Source organism: Podarcis vaucheri (genome assembly GCF_965113315.1).
Source record: "Podarcis vaucheri genome assembly, chromosome: 12".
Taxonomy (NCBI): domain Eukaryota; kingdom Metazoa; phylum Chordata; class Lepidosauria; order Squamata; family Lacertidae; genus Podarcis; species Podarcis vaucheri.
Genome location: NC_138750.1, coordinates 19,168,192 through 19,183,142, shown reverse-complemented (window position 1 = coordinate 19,183,142; position 14,951 = coordinate 19,168,192). Strand labels below are relative to the sequence as shown.

General features: G+C 44.0%; 1 long non-coding RNA gene across 12 annotated transcripts in view; it reads right to left on the bottom strand.

Moving 5' to 3' along the window:
* The window catches only part of LOC309515570, a 109,665-nt gene that overhangs the window by 50,782 nt on the left and 43,932 nt on the right, over nucleotides 1–14,951 (bottom strand). For 9 of the 12 annotated variants that reach the window (XR_014212503.1, XR_014212504.1, XR_014212505.1 and 6 more), the window contains one exon: nucleotides 6,677–6,809. This is a non-coding gene — a long non-coding RNA (uncharacterized lncRNA). Of the gene's footprint in view, nucleotides 1–6,059; nucleotides 6,205–6,676; nucleotides 6,810–13,310; nucleotides 13,440–14,951 lie in introns of those variants that run through there. The other 3 variants (XR_014212502.1, XR_014212511.1, XR_014212510.1) reach the window with 2 other exon arrangements.

The window sequence follows — 14,951 nt, the reverse complement described above, 5'->3', positions numbered from 1 at the left end:
CTAGTACCACCTGAAGGACCACTATGTCTGTGAAGGAAGCCTCCCCTGCAATGTGGGGACTGAGACTAGGTGAGCCAACCCTAAGTTCCTGACTGAGGCAAGGTTTGGGCTGTAGATTTTTCTGGTTCAATCAGAGGAGCAGCTCCTCTCAAAAGAGGAGACTGAGAGGAGATATAATAGCCACCTTCAAATATCTAAAGGGCTGTCCAATGGAAAGAGGAGCAAGCTTGTACAGTGGTACCTCGGGTTACATACGCTTCAGGTTACAGACTCCACTAACCCAGAAATAGTACCTCGGGTTAAGAACTTTGCTTCAGGATGAGAACAGAAATCGTGCTCCGGCGGTGCAGCAGCAGCGGGAGGCCCCATTAGCTAAAGTGGTGCTTCAGGTTAAGAACAGTTTCAGGGTAAGAACGGACCTCCAGAACAAATTAAGTACGTAACCAGAGGTACCACTGTATTCTCCTGCTCTGGAGGGTAGGACCCAAACCAATGGATTCAAATTACAAGAAAAGCGATGCCAAATAAACATCAGGAAGAACTTTCTGACGGTAAGAGCTGTTCAGCAGTGGAATGGACACCCATAAGAAGTGGTGGACTCTCCTTCCTTGTGAGTTTTTTAAGCAGAGGTTGGATGGCTACTTGTCAGAGATGCTTTAGTTGAAATTCCTGCGTTGCAGGAGGTTGGTAACTGTCAGTGTCCCTTCCAGCTCTGGAGTTCTATGATTCTATGATTGAATCACAGCTGAATCTGTTAGGTTGTTGTACTTTTCTACCTGCCATTGCCCTTCTGGGCTTTAAAATGGGTTGGGTGGAGCAAAAAAAAGGAAAAGAAGAAAGAAAACACGGGGAGATGGCTAATTATGCTAATATAAATCCAGCAGATGGCAACCATTTAACAATTCTCCTCCGAGGCAGTTTTTGCATTATTCTTAAGATACGGGTGCTGGAAGTCACACCTGTGCCTGAAGATGGATGAAAGCACACTGTGTCAATGCAGTAATACATCTGAATGTCTTGGAGAGGAAATGTCCTATGCACAACGTGTCGGCTTTCTCCGCAAAACACACTTCATTATCATCCCTTGATCTTCAGCATTTTCAGAGAAGGGAGTGCCTAGCGACCAGGTTTGAGACTGGAGCAGATTTGCCAGTACACCTGCATGTACTTAAATCTTGTTGATCCTAAACATTTGCTTTAAGGAGAGCGGGGGTTGGTGGGGAAATCCTTTCAGACAGTTCTGTTACAAAACAATTGCTTCCTTACGGGTGGGGGACAGTTAACTGCCAGAGATTGCTCCCGTCGTTTGAGAAACCAATTCAACCGGCCAGCCACAGAAAATGTGCTTTATAAAAAGGTTAGATTCGAAATGGACAGAGAGGCAACAGCTTTTTGTTCTCTCTGCGATGCTGAGGTTTGGAACGTGGCAAATCTATGTCCTCTTTGTGCACTGAAGAGAACATTATAGAGCCGTTTGTGCAGCCGGAGAGTTAACTGAATGGTGCCTGGTTGAACCACAGCCATTTATCTTGCTAAAATGACACAAACTTCATTAGAGCGAGCTGTCACACAGCTTCCCTCCTGATTAGTGATATGGCTCCACCAAATAGATGGAATTTAGTCAGACTGCAATGACTCTATAGTGTCCAGAGGAGACAGTTATACTTCATCTTCTATTAAACCAGAATAATTACTTCCTGGCTTTCTTTTCCAGCAGCTTCCTCTAATACCAATGGATCTTGGTGTTCGCTTTCAGCTGGCACTTCTGAATTCTATTGTCTGGATAGTGGCATTTCAATCTCTTTGATTTTCGCAACAATACTCCCCCCCCCCTTGCATAACTCTGACCCTTTTTTATAACTCTATTTTCTTGATCATGTTTAAAGTAGCAATTAACAGCACAAGCCTAACCATGTCTACTCAAAAGTAAGCGACTGGAGTGATTGTTCTGTGGTATTATGGCAGTGGACAAAGCTGAAGTGTAACTATTGAATAAATGTGTTTTTAACTAAAAATAAATAAAAAGTAAGCCCTAGGTAAGTGGGGTGAGTTTGCAAAATAACAGAGAGGAATCCTGCTGAGCCATATCCCACCCTTCATTCAGATCTTCCTCAAAGGAGGTCCTGGGCTGCCCAGATGACAAGACCCCCCCCCTCGGCCTCGCTAATGTGGTCCAAAGGAGAGCAGAACAATACATTTGGTACCAGCTTGGCTGCAGGAGCTGCCAGAGGGAGGCAGACAAGACACCATCCAACCACTCTGGATTTGTGTAGGTCTTACTGAGCCTTTTTTCTCTCCAGGAGATACTCTGCAAGGCAGCGGAGGTTTAGGATCAGAGTTTTCCTTCTCCTAGATGGGCTACCTTCCCAGGGTGACAAGCCTCATCTGCCCCTCACTTCCCTCTACAGCACGTGCAGAAACCGCCTTCTTGACCTTTGGACCCACTCTTGGTCTAGTCCGCTCAATCTGCAGGAGCCTGTCTATGTAGGGAAGTCCCTAACTCACCAAGGGTTTGAGACCCATCAGCTATCTTCACCTGGTTTGGCCAGCCAATCAAAACCATTTCCTGGGGTGTGACCACTGTCACATGCTGACAGCTTCTAGGACCCACAGGTGATAGCTGAGTAGAGTGGGGACCAAAGGTGGACAAACTACTCCAGAAGGAGTATGTGTGCCCCATACTACCCCTCCCCTAACATCCCTTACACCACTTACTACTACTACCACTACTATAAGTTCTTTGTGCTTATTGCATGAGATCCAATCATTTCAGTGTTTAATTTTATTTCATTTTCTCCAGACAGCTACTAGGGGAAAGGGGGGTGGGGGTGGGTAGAAGAGCAATATTGAAGAATGTAAGCTTTGGGTGTAGAAAAATCGAAAGTATTTTTAATACCAAGCCTGGGTTATCATTTCATGTTGATTCCATCCAGATAATAAAGTCATTTATCATTCCAGTACCTGAGCTGATTCAATATCGGATGGAAAATGCTGATGATTAATTCCATTGATTCCCCTGAAATACTGGAGTCCAGTCATGACTTCTTGCTTGTACGGTTTTCGATTTGGGGAGGGAGCAGTAATAAATAAACCATTGATTACAAAATGGCCCAGACAATGCTTGACAGGCCTGATTTACACCTGTAGCTCCTCTTGCTGGGCCTCGTTAATATGTTGCAACTGCTGTTGACAGAAGAGCATCTCGGCCGTGACACCCATGAGTAATGCTGCAAGTTAGTCACTACAATGCATGTCAATTACACAGAGTATGCTTTCTACGGACGGTAGCTTATGCCAGATAAAAACTATTAACTAAATAAGCTAAGCCATCGGCATACGTTGTCTATCACCTTATGTGAGAAAAACATCCATCATAAATCTCATGTAGGGCCACACTGTATATGAAGTTAGGGCTGCACACAATCATTAAACCCTCCATAAATCAACAGCGTTACAGAAATATTACGCTGCGCTACTCCCCCGCCCCCTTGATTCTACCTTTCCGTAAATTGCTAACGCCTTTCCAGTATTCTGTTAGGAAGGAGCGCGGTGGAGCTTGCTGAGTTAGGCAGGAGAAATGTATCATAGCTTCCGCACAAAAGATGGCTTTGCTCACGTGTAAGAGTAAGATAGGCTTCTTGAATTGTCATGGTTTATTGTGAGCAGTCACTGCCCACCTTATGGCACGGCATACATGTGCTCAGTGTAATTCAGTGTAATACTGGTGATAATTGCCTAGCTGCACAGAGTGAACTCACAGGCTCTATCCATTTGAAACATAGGTGGCAGGATGCTTTGAGTCTGATGCCTCTGAAGACAAGTGTACAGTGGTACCTCTGGTTACGTATTTAATTCCTTCCAGAGGTCCGTTCTTAACCTGAAACCGTTCTTAACCTGAGGTACCACTTTAATTAATGGGGTCTCCTGCTGCCGCCTTGCTGCTGGCGCACAATTTCTGTTTTCATCTTGGGGCAAAGTTCTTAACCCGAGGTTAGCAAAGTCTGTAACCCGAAGTGTTTGTAACCCGAGGCGTTTGTAACCTGAGGTACCACTGTAGTATCCAGATTCTACCACCACTGTTGTCACAGTTCTACTGATTTTAAGGAAATTAAATTCCTTGCCTGCGATCTGGAGTGCAAGGTTGCTCTAAACAACATGGCTGCAAAGCTATGAAACACCACTCCCTCGTGTCTGAAAGCATGTCTTTGCTAACCTGGGTCAATTAGAATGCAATTAAGACGCAATTCAGGAAAACAAATCAGGTTTTTCATGACTAATGTAAAAGAAATGTGACATCTGACTCAGAGTTCTAGAAACACAGGTAGCTGCCTCTGTGTTTATCAAGCTCTATATTGTCTATCCCAGGGTGCCTCTCATCAGCCTGAGGAATGCTCTTTCCCCACGGAGAACCTTTCCAGTGGACACATGCCAATGGTGGGGATAATAATAATAATAATCATCATCATCATCATCATCACTCTGGGCGGCTCCCAACAGAATATAAAAATATGATAAAACAAACACTAAAAACTTCCCTAAACAGGGTTACCTTCAGATGTCTTCTAAAAGTCAGGTAGTTGTTTATTTCCTTGACATCTGATGGGAGGGTGTTCCACAGGGTGGGCGCCACCACCGAGAAGGCCCTCTGCCTGGTTTCCTGTAACCTCACCTCTTGCAATCAGGGAACCGCCAGAAGGCCATCAGAGCTGGACTTCAGTGTCCGGGCTGAATGATGGGGGTGGAGACGCTCCTTCAGGTCTACTGGGCCAAGGGTGTTTAGGGCTTTAAAGATCAGCACTAACACTCTGAATTGTGCTTGGAAATGCGCTGGGAGCCAATGTAGGTCTTTCAGGACCAGTGTTATATGGGCAGGGCAAAATGCAAAAGGGAATGCAGGAACAGGTGTGACTCCTAGCTTTTGTGCAGCAGACTATTTTCCAGGTATGCAGATGTCTTCACTTACACCCCCACACTTATCTCTATCCTCCACACAGACAGGTTAAGGGGCAGTGCAAAGAATCATCCCATCCAGGCGTAAAACACTTGAGGATAGATCAGAGCAAGGCTGTTGAGGGGCACAGACTGGGAATATGGGTGTGGCCTGAGGAAAGCCCTAAGGGCCAGACAGAAAGGGCTGGAGGTCCGCATTTATTCTCCTTCCACACCCACCAGGCTTAGGCTCCGCACCCCTGCTCTACACTGGATGGCAGTGGCTTTCCAAGGTTTCAGGTAGGAAGCATTTTCCAATCTTACCTGGAGTTGCCAGGGATGGAACCTGGGGACTTTTTACATGCAAAGCTCAGGCTCTTACTAAGGAGCTACAGCCCAGCAGACAAACAGTTAGGATAGTACAAGTTGGAATATTTGTTGGGCTAGGTACTTTGTAGACTTATTTGCAAGGCCTGACATACTAGGAAACACACACACGCGCGCGCACACACACACACACATCAGTGTTGTCAAATATACAACACCGAACAGCATTCATTTTTACTGCAATTATTATGGCTGTATCACACCAATAGCAGCTCTTGCTAGAGAGCTGCCGCAGTTAAATCTAGCGATGTTCTACTAAATATTACTCTTCCCTTTTTCTTTTAACGATGTAACTATATGCCTGCCATGCCTGAATTCTTCATGCTTCTGAGCCGGAATAAAGCACGAGAATAAGTAATGTTCAATGTGCATCACCATGTAAAATCAGGCAAAAATCAAGACTGTGAAGCAGGCAGGCTGCAGAGATGGCCAGCCTTGCATTAACGCCAGTGCTGTACATCTGCTATGCATTTTTAATCTATTTAAATAATGCAGGCTTTTACTCACAGGAAGAAGCCTCCAAAAGCAAATAATGAGAACACCTAATTTAAGGAGGAAAACATCCAAATGAGCGTGTCGTGTTTATTTACTTCTTTCAAAAAAGGAAAAATCTGCTCATTCACATCACTGTTAACCTTATTACATCAAAAATCCCTGCTCTATAGAACTGTATAAATTCCATATATGATTAAATGCTGTTTTGATGCAACACTGTCTAACATCCCCACAAATAAATCAAATGCTGCCTGAAGGATTGCTTTGCAGTAGCATTATAACCATGAGTTTGTGCTTTTTTAAAGATGCAGAAGCAGAAAATGGTTTGTCTCCATCATTCCATTTTCCTGTCAAGCGATTCTTCCAGTTCTTTGATCCTTTTTGCCAGTGTGGCTTGCAAAATGGCAAAAACATGCACGAGCCTAGTTAGAATGGTAACTGCATCTCAACCAATCAGATTTATTTCCTCCGCACCAAGTCCCACCTCTCATCTCCCCATTTTTCGGCCCATCTTGTTCATTAGGTAATCTTATCAGAAAGCTTGCCCAAACACCCAGTAAGCACACCCTGCAGCATTTAAACATGTTTTCCACCAACAGTTGGAAATAATTGCTATTATCGCAGCATAATTATGCAGCCATCAGCATGCATAAAGAAAGCAGTGCATTATGCCCAAACTGACAATTTTGTTTAAATAGGACTTAAGGTGTGTCGAATTTTCATTAAGGAGTTTGCTTTTGTGAAAATACAGATTGAATAAGGACATGATCCACTGCATTAAATGTGGACTTCTTTAACATTCCAACTCCACCTGTGAGAATATAAAATATATTTGTTTGTTTTAAAGGCCACAAAGAAAACCTACTGATATTGAAGAAGTTGGGGAGGATGGAGCCTGATGCTGCAGCAAGGTAAAGTTCCATCTTTTCGTTTTGCAGAAATGGCATCTCTGTTTGTTGGCTCTTCACTGTGAGCAAGTGGAAATCCTGATGGAAAACCTGGACAAACAAACAAAATCTTAGGAAAGTGTTGAAATTTACATAGGGTAGTGATGGGCAAATCATTTTTCCAATCTCAAGTTTAGTGCTTCACATTTCCACATTAGTTTGCAATTTTTTTAAAAGGCAGTCCTCCTTAACTCATCAGCATTCTGGTGCAAATTTGTCTCAATATACACATTTTTTCTATGCAACTTTGCCTAATGAACAATTTATCGCAAACAAATTATCCTTAATACTAAGCATTTTGTTATGCTCCTTTTGCCAAAATAGTAATAAATAATAATAATAATAATAATAATAATAATAATAATAATAATAATTTATTTATACCCTGCCCATCTGGCTGGGTTTCCCCAGCCACTCTGGGCGGCTTCCAACAAAATATTAAAATACAATGGTCTGTTAAACATTAAAAGCTTCCCTAAACAAGGCTGCCTTCAGATGTCTTCTAAAAGTCTGGTAGCTGTTTTTCTCTTTGACATCTGGTGGGAGGGCGTTCCACAGGGCGGGCGCCACTACCAAGAAGGCCCTCTGCCTGGTTCCCTGTAACTTGGCTTCTCGCAGTGAGGGAACTTCCAGAAGGCCCTTGGCGCTGGTCCTCAGTGTCCAGGCAGAACAATGGGGGTGGAGACGCTCCTTCAGATATACTGGACCGAGGCCGTTTAGGGCTTTAAAGGTCACCACCAACACTTTGAATTGTACACAGTTTACTCTAGTAAGTGCATTTTTTTACACAGTGCTTATCCGAAGAACTGCACTGCCAACTTTGGAGAAGAGCAAATTTCAAATAATGGTTGTGTTTCGGTTCTCATACTGTTTCGGAAAGTGTGAGGTAGGTACGTTTGTCTTTTAATGCGGACCAACTCAAATTTTTCCTGTACCTCTGAGCGATTAAGGGTGGCTATGTGGCTAATTTAAAACTGATTAATTTTCTTACACTGATATCCTACTTTTCATCCTTCATGGAGCTTGGTTGGGGGAGAGGGAGCTTTCCATTCAAGCAGTAACCCAGGAACGTAGCATGGTGAGGGGCTGCCAGGGCCATTACCCTGGGTAATTTTTCTGGGGGGGGGGGTGCTGCTCATGCTGCCCCCCCCCCAAGCCAGCCCTGTGCTGCTTTGCGAGATGAGGATCATTCCAGTCTTGCAAAGTGGCTCAGGAATTTGTGTTGCTCTGTTGGCGTCAGCTGTAGATTGCTGCCACCTGTAACTAGAATTAACACTGTGTCTCTCTATAAAAGCAAACATGGGATTACGGGTTGTTTACTGCGGACTCCACCATGTCACTTGTTCCATGTCTGTGATACACAAAATATGGTATGTAGATCCATTGTTCAATATGCGTGTTATATGTTTTAATTCCTAATTTGTTTAAAAAACCCCTACATTATTATGTTTATCTGTATTATTTAGAGTATGCACGGCTGACGAAGCTCGGCAGGGCGAAACAAGGTATTATTCCGGGAATCCTTTTCTTAAGTTCTTTCATCTTATACCTGCATACAGCAACTCTATTTTGCAAAGACATATGTGGAACATTACAAAGAACAAGTTCATTTTCTGCAAGTAAAGGTAAAGGTAAAGGGACCCCTGACCATTAGGTCCAGTCGTGACCGACTCTGGGGTTGCGGTGCTCATCTCACTTTATTGGCCGATGGAGCCGGCGTACAGCTTTCGGGTCATGTGGCCACTATGACTAAGCTGCTTCTGGTGAACCAGAGCAGCACACAGAAACGCCGTTTACCTTCCTGCCGGAGCGGTACCTATTTATCTACTTGCACTTCGTGCTTTTGAACTGCTAGGTTGGCAGGAGCAGGGACCGAGCAACGGGAGCTCACCCCGTCACGGGGATTCGAACCGCCGGCCTTCTGATCGGCAAGTCCTAGGCTCTGTGGTTTAACCCACAGTGCCGCGAGTACTGCTTCTTATAGTTGTCACGTCTGACACCTGTATTCGTAAAGACATACACGGAACACAAAAAAGCTTCTATTTGGACATGACATATATAAGAACTGATCTATTTGTATTTCCTGCTCAAAATGTTGGTCTTTAATTGCTTCTACTTAATTTGATAATGTGAAAAGAGGTATGTTTATATGATGTATAAAGGATTCATATAGTTAAACGCAGCCAGTTACTTTGTGGGTGTTATTGTTAGTTGGATTTACGTAACTATAGGTTTGATAGTGTTGTGTGTCAGTTGGCGTCAGGGCTGGGCTGGCTCACGGTGGGCTCTGTTTGCCCTCCACACCCTTGGCGCCATGAAAACACGTTCTGCCAGTGCAGTGACCAAACCCCAGACCTGCTTAATTTCAGCAAGGCAATGGCCTTGTGTTTCTTCAGATGACACCCTGGGTGAAAGCCAATAAAACTTTGTGACTCCTACCTACCAATGGGAAAGCGGACACTTTTTCATGCCTTAAAAATGCGCACGGTGGGTACACCTTGTGCCTCTTTTTATGGGGTGGAAAAGAAGGAAATAGGAAGTAATTCAGTTGCACTCCTCATTGTTCCTCTTTATTGCCACATCTAAAATGGGTCTCAGATAAGGAACAGAGATATATATGTGTAAAGCAATGGGAGGCGGGGGCGGCGTGGAAGAATCATCCCATTTGCCTTCTGTTTTGTCTCTCCTTGACAGCCACATGTGTAAGTAGCAGCTCTTCCTCCTCTTTTAATGAGATTTCCTGCTCTGAGGACCTTCCATAATCTCCCGAATGACAAAAAGGTGCCATCAGAAGATGGAAGGAAATATGAGAAAATGGGAAGTCTTGTTTCTCTCTCTCTCTCTCTCTCTCTCTCTCTCTCTCTCTTTTTTACATTTTTTAACGGTTTATTTAAGCATATTCACAAACAAACAAAAAAGTACACACACTTAACCCCAAAAACCAAAGAGAGTAAAGGGAAAGGATAAGAAAGAAAACAGGATGAAGTACCACACCCATTGGACTCCCCTCCATCAGCACTCGTCATCTTTGAGTCATTTAAGTTCTTATTTACACTGCATATTATTTATCGCTGTAATTCTTTTATAGTACTATTATGATATAACATCAAGTCACCTTACAAACTTAGTCTAAACATATCAGCATGCTATCTTTAGAGCAGTGTTTGTTCATATATTCTTCGAACCATAACCACTGTGCCCTTAATTTCTGGTGTGTCTGATATCTTATTACCACAGTTAATTTTGCCAATTCTATAAACTCTGTTAGGGAAGTCCTGTTTCTCCTGACAACCTGTCACAGTGGACCTGGGAAGACTGGAGGAAAATATATGCATGCTCAAAAAAAAAAAAATCAAAACTGTAATTTACAAGCCATTTAAGAAAGCGCCTGGAAAAACCACGTACTTCGTCGCAATTCTGTGAAATTCTAACATAGAAATAAATAAAATATATACATGATGTGACCCAAATGATATTCCTGTTGTCCCATTAATCATAATTAATGCATAAGCCCAATAATGTTATCTTTGGTTCCAGGTTCAGCAGCCCATAAATTTAACATGAGTGGCTCTTTTCACAGAGTGAATCAGGTACTAGTCCTGTCTTCTCTCACCCGCTTTTGTGCTTCTAAATTAGAAAACCCAAATGCCATTCCTTTCAGATACGAAGCAACCGTCAAGGTCACTGTAAAGAGAATAGAGTAATTAACTTTCCAAGCAAGCGCCTGTAGAGAAACAGAGCACTTGGGGAAGTGGGTAAAGAGGCCTAACACTCTTACCTTCAAGAAGCATTTTTTTAAAAAGGAAAAATCAGCCCAAAATGATTAGATAAAAAAGCAACTCCAAAGGCTCCTGTCTAATGAATATGGAAAAATTGCACATCTTCCTGAAAACATTCTATTTTGGTAGCGAGCCTCAGCAAATTTTTATTCATAGCATCGCTTTCGGTTTGGCGCTTATGGGTTTTGAGGAGATCAGTTAGCATTTACTGGTGTCCAGTGTAGATTATCATGTGAACATAGGAAGCTGCCTTATACAGAATCAGAATATAGAATGGTAAATTGGAAGGGATCACAAGGGTCATCTAATCCAAACCCCATGCCATGCAGGAATATTTTGCCCCATGTGGGGCTCGAACCCACAACTCTGGGATTACGAGTGCCGTGCTCTACTGGCTGAACTATCCCAGGTCATTGGTCTGTCCAACTCAGTTTATATGCACTAGAAGGAGCTCTCCAGGGTTTCAGATAAGAGGCTGTTAACAGCCCAACCTGGATATGCCAGAGGCTTTCTGTAAGTATAGTAAAGTGCCCTCCCCACCTGAGCAACAGTTCTTCAGAGGCTGTAGGGGTTTCTCAGGAAAACCTAGGGCACACCTGCTGGTCAGGTGGGGGTGCAAATGACCCTTTTATATTTCCCTAAACCAGCCCCAAGTTGTCTCTGGATAGCATGCCTCCAATGAGCTCTCTTAGAAGCCTTCACGAACCACCAGGTGCTTTAGGAGAGAGGTGGACAAACAGTTTAAATGAAGAGCCCACTATACAGATGCCAGGGGCAACAAGCAAGTGAACAAATGGGCAGAGAGTGGCATGAAAGCAGGTGGGAGGCATGACAAGGAAGAGAGGCGGCAAGAAGGGAGACTCTGAAGAGAGGCAGCAGGGACCCCTCGGGAGCTTCTGGACTCTCCTTCCTTGGAGGTTTTTAAGCAGAAGCTGTCATGGATGCTTTAGCTGAGATTCCTGCATTGCAAAGGGTTGGGCTACATGACCCATTGGGTCCCTTCCAACTCTACAATTCTATGACCTAAGGGTGTTCTGTAGCAGGGTCCTCCAAAGCCCAGAGCTGGCATTTGCTCCTGATCTCCCTCCACCTTTGATACTGAGATCCGGGTCAGAAGCCCAAGGCATGAGGTCAGGATCAGGCAGAGGTGGGCTTGATGAACCACGGCACCACAGTAATGGAATGTCTTCCTATGGGAGGCCTCTCTGGAACTGCCACCAATGTCCTTCCCCCAAGCTCCTTTTTGCAGAGTGTTTCGGGGAAGGCTGGCTTGATGTCCTGCACTGCGCCTTTGAACTTGCTGATCCAATTCCTCCACCATGCTGATTGTGCTGTGGAAGTTCTGCTTAGCATGTGCTAATGTCTCATTGTTTAAGTTGGCTGGCAGTCACCTTGAGGCCCTTGACTGAAGAGGACGTATTTTAATTAAATACTGGGTTCCTCTTGCTACTTGGCTTCCTAGAGATGGTTGCTGTGCTGTCATACAGCAATGGAAGAAGGAACCACTGGGTCCCTTCCAACTACAGTGGTACCTCGGGTTACAGACGCTTCAGGTTACATACACTTCAGGTTACAGACTCCGCTAACCCAGAAATAGTACCTCGGATTAAGAACTTTGCTTCAGGATGAGAACAGAAATCGTGCTCCAGCGGCACAGCGGCAGCAGGAGGCCCCACTAGGTAAAGTGGTGCTTCAGGTTAAGAACAGTTTCAGGTTAAGAACGGACCTCTGAAACGAATTAAGTACTTAACCCGAGGTACCACTGTACTGCCTCTGCAGGGCTAGCTGGGAGAAGGATCTGCCACTACTGCTACATGAAAACTACTTACTACGCCAAACTTTTAATAGGCATTACAAGTGTAAGGTAAAGGGACCCCTGACAATTAAGTCCAGTTGCATGCGACTCTGGGGTTGCGGCGCTCATCTCACTTTAAAGACCAAAGGAGCCGGCATTTGTCTGCTTCCGCAGACAGTTCCCCGCCCCCCAGGTCATGTGGCCAGCATGACTAAGCTGCTTCTGGCGAAACCAGAGCAGCGCATGATAATGCCATAAAACATCCATATATAAAATTTTTTAAATATATGCAAATAAACAGCCATGTAAAATATATAATGATGAGGATTTTCGTTGGATTTTCTTCCCGCTAAATAGTGCCATTCACCACTCTAAGAGATACTGTTGACAAAAACTCAGCCACCCTTGCAGTTACTTCCAGGTTAATGTCAGACAGATAGAATCTGATATTTTCATTGTGCCGTGATGTTAGACTACCCAAAAAAGGGAATAGCACGCATGTGTCTGGCAGCACCACAGTTACTGAATGTGCTCCCAGAGAGACTGGTCTGGCACCTTCCTGATGCGCCTTTATTCTGGATACCTTTGAACTTCCCCAGGCTTTTTAAGGTCTAGGATGGGAGTTGTAGTCCAACAACAGTTGGAGACTCATGTTTGGGAAAGCCAGTGGACCTCTGAGCTGCAGAATATAAGCTGAGGAAGACGCACATCTAGTACCAGCTTCTAGGTACTTTGGAAGTATCCTGGGGGTGAAAAGTACTCAGTTTTTGCGCTCCAATTAAGGCCAACGTTAAATTATTGCCAGACCTACATCATCAAAATTTTCACTGGGTTCATCCTGTACTATATCTGCCGCAAAAGTATCCCCCTCCACACTTCTAGTCTCTAACCAGGAATGTATCCGTGAACTTAACTACTAGATCCAGTTGGAAGCCAGGGGAATGGAAAGCTGCTAGGAACCCACTCAGAATCACCTACCAAGGATATATGCTCGACTTGGACAGAAGGCAGGATGAAAGTTCTACTCATGGGACCATGCTGGCTCTCAATTGCTTGTCAAACTGTAAATCCAACTATTACTCTTCTTTCTTCTGCTTGATTAAGAAGCTATTTGGAGACATACAAATCCAAGGCACCTTTTCAAAAATGTGTAGGTTTATAAAGTAGAAAGAACTAGGTGCATCCACAGAGCCCAAGACTATTATTACAAGGTCTATGGTCTATGTCAGAGATGGGGAAACTGTGGTCCTCCAGATGTCACTGGATTACAACACCCATCACCCTTGACCACTGGACATGCTGGCAGGGAGTCCAACAAAATCTTAAAGGCGCTGGGTCCTCCATCCCTGATGTGGACAATACTGAGCTAGAAGAGCCAACAGACTGATTCAGCCTGTTAATAGGTCAGCCTCCTAGTGTTCCTATTTTAAGGTTTTATGTATACAACTAAAAATATGTTGTGAGAGTGTGTGTGAGTGCATGTGAATGAGAGAGAGAGGGAGAGAGAGACTTATAGGAAGGGACAAATATAGTGCAAGTTCCAGGGAGTTAATATTGGCCATGACTCTCTGCTGGGCACACACACTGAATCCAGAGCTGCTCTTAGCCTCCAGCCCACACTGCATTTGGCAAGAAACAAGCATTCAGCAAGAAAAGGAACACAGTGAAAAACTGCTGAAGTCCAGTTCCGGCTGAAATAATCTAGGTTGGCACAGGAATTCTGTGTTCCAGGATTAGATGTTCTCATTCATCCAACCACAACCTACGCAATTAGTTCCTATGAGCGGCTAGCATAGATGCCCCATGACCATTGCCACTCAAGATGGGGAGCAGCCCTCCCAGAAGGAACGATCCTACCATTGGAAACCCTGTCCCCATAGCAGACACCTTTTTTTCTTTAGGGGAACATTGGTACTGCTTCCCTCGCTAAGTGTTAACGCACCAAACTAGACCCGTGAGAATGTCCCTTGGAGACAAGCCCCAAGTCTGTAGGATCTGCACAAAGTGACCGTACATGACTACAGTATTAACCTCTTGGTACTTTGCAATCCCCAGTTCTCCACTACAGAGAAAAATTATGCAAACCTTGTCAGAATAGATAGTGGGAGAACCACATCAAATCCCTTGCTCCACAGCACACTTTCTATCCTGCTAAGCCCCTTTAAGCCCATTTCCTTGTTCTGGGTTGTGTATTATTATTATTATTATTAGTAGTAGTATTAGTATTATTTAGATTTATATATCATCCTTCTGTATTTTGACTCAAGGGTTTTGAAAGCCATTCCCAAGGTAACTCTCTGGTTCTCTTGTAACCAAGATCTCCAGTGTCCGTTTTATATGCGTTTTAAGCAAAACAATACAAAAGGGCCTTAAAATAAGAAAGTAATAGGCAATGGTCCTTTAAAGAATAGCCACGCAGACGGGAGATTTCACTGCCCTGGGTTCATTCGGGCATGTTTTAAACAGAACTGCTAGCATATTGCTTTCCCTTGGCAGAAGAGAAGCTTGTATCTTTTGCTCTCAGGTTCATTTTTCATTGCTTTTTTGTTTCAGGCTACCCAGTTCCAGTTCCCATTTCCTCCCCATGGGACTGCACAGTGCTCCTGAGCTGATTAAAAC